The sequence below is a fragment of the Gossypium hirsutum genome, chromosome A02 (genome assembly GCF_007990345.1).
Source record: "Gossypium hirsutum isolate 1008001.06 chromosome A02, Gossypium_hirsutum_v2.1, whole genome shotgun sequence".
In the NCBI taxonomy this organism is placed as follows: domain Eukaryota; kingdom Viridiplantae; phylum Streptophyta; class Magnoliopsida; order Malvales; family Malvaceae; genus Gossypium; species Gossypium hirsutum.
The window spans coordinates 98,131,818-98,133,461 of NC_053425.1; the positions used below are offsets into that span (position 1 = coordinate 98,131,818).

A 1,644-nucleotide genomic window follows, 5' to 3' on the forward strand; every position below is an offset into this window, starting at 1 on the left:
GATATAGCTTCAACAAAAGGTAAGTTAATATGCAGTTGTTTAAAAAGTTCAAGAAATTTATTGAATTGTGCATCCATGCAATCTTTCTTCAACTTTGTTGGGTATGGGATTGGTGGTTTAAATTCTTTTGGCATTAGATTGTCATTGTTTTTGAGTTTGACCTCCTTTCTGTCAACTTCTTGTGGTCGCTTCTTTTCAGATTCAGCTAACACTTTCCCACTCCTTAGTGCAATTGCTTTCACGTGCTCTTTTGGGTTGGGTTCAATGTTACTAGGTAGACTTCCTGGTGGTCTTTCAGAAATTAATTTGGCGAGCTGTCCTATCTGAGTTTCGAGCCCTTGAATCAATGCTTGTTAATTCTTAAGTGCTGTTTTGATATGCTAAAAATCAGTTTCTAACACTGAGATGAATTTTGTTAGCATCTCCTCAAGGTTCGACTTTTTCTCTTGCTGGTAAGGTGGTTGCTGGAAACCTGGAGATGGTGGTCTCTGATTCCCTTGGCTTCCCCATGAGAAATTTGGGTGGTTCCTCCAACCTGCATTGTAAGTATTACTATAAGGATTATTTTGAGATCGAGGATTATTACCTATATAATTTAACTGCTCGTTCTCCATGTTGTGGCCATAGGGTGGGTAATCTGAATTGCTTGATCCACCTCCACTTGCTTCGCACTGTATTACTGGGTGAACCTGTAAAGAACCAAGAAAACTGTCAATTTTTTTTATTCAAAAGTTCTACCTGATTGGAGAGCATGGTGACTAAATCAACGTTAAAAACGTCGACTGCTTTCGTTGGCTTTGTCCTCATGACTTGCCACTGATAATTATTCAGTGACATCTCTTCTATAAATTCATAAGCATCCTCAGGTGTCTTATTATTGATAGCTTAGCCAGTGGCTGCATCGATCATCTGTCGAGTTAAAAGACTCAGGCCATTGTGGAACGTTTAAACTTGTAGCTAGAATGGTAACCCATGGTGATGGCACCTTCTCAATAGATCCTTGTATCTCTCCCATGCATCGTAGAGTGTTTCTAAATCCATCTACAAAAAAGAGGAGATATCATTACGTAACTTGGCTGTTTTAGCTGGCGAAAAATATTTTAATAAAAACTTTTCGGTCATTTGTTCCCAATTAGTGATTGACCCTCGTGGTAACGAGTTCAACCATTGTTTAGCCTTATTCCTCAACAAAAAAGGGAATAATCGAAGGTGAATTTCGTCATCAGAAACGCCATTAATTTTAAATGTATCACATAGTTCCAAAAAGTTTGCCAATAGAGCATTGGGATATTCGTCCTGCAAACCATCAAACTGAACAAATTGCTGTATCATTTGAATTGTGTTAGGTTTCAGTTCAAAAGTATTTACAGCAACAACAGGCCTAACTATGCTCGATTCAGTTCCTGTTAAAGAACGTTTAGCATAATCATACATAGTACGTGGAGCAGGATTCTGATTAGCAGCAATTGCAGGAGGTAGCAGATTTTCTTGATTTTTAGCCATCTCCTCGGTTGTGGTTGAAATATCTTCCTCTTGCTCTTTTTCTGTGTATCGTAAGCTTCACCTTATTTCTCTTCGATTTTTGCGAACTGTGCGGTCGATCTCGCCGTAAAAAAGTAGTGGTCCTGACAGGTTTCTTCTGGT

At 38.7% G+C, this 1,644-nt stretch overlaps 1 non-coding gene across 1 annotated transcript; it reads left to right on the forward strand.

Annotated features, from left to right (window-relative positions):
- The first annotated feature begins 967 nt into the window (after positions 1-967).
- On the forward strand, positions 968-1,074 carry LOC121216319 (small nucleolar RNA R71). Its single transcript, XR_005912486.1, has one exon. It is a non-coding gene; the product is annotated as a small nucleolar RNA R71 (small nucleolar RNA).
- The last annotated feature ends 570 nt before the right edge of the window (positions 1,075-1,644 follow it).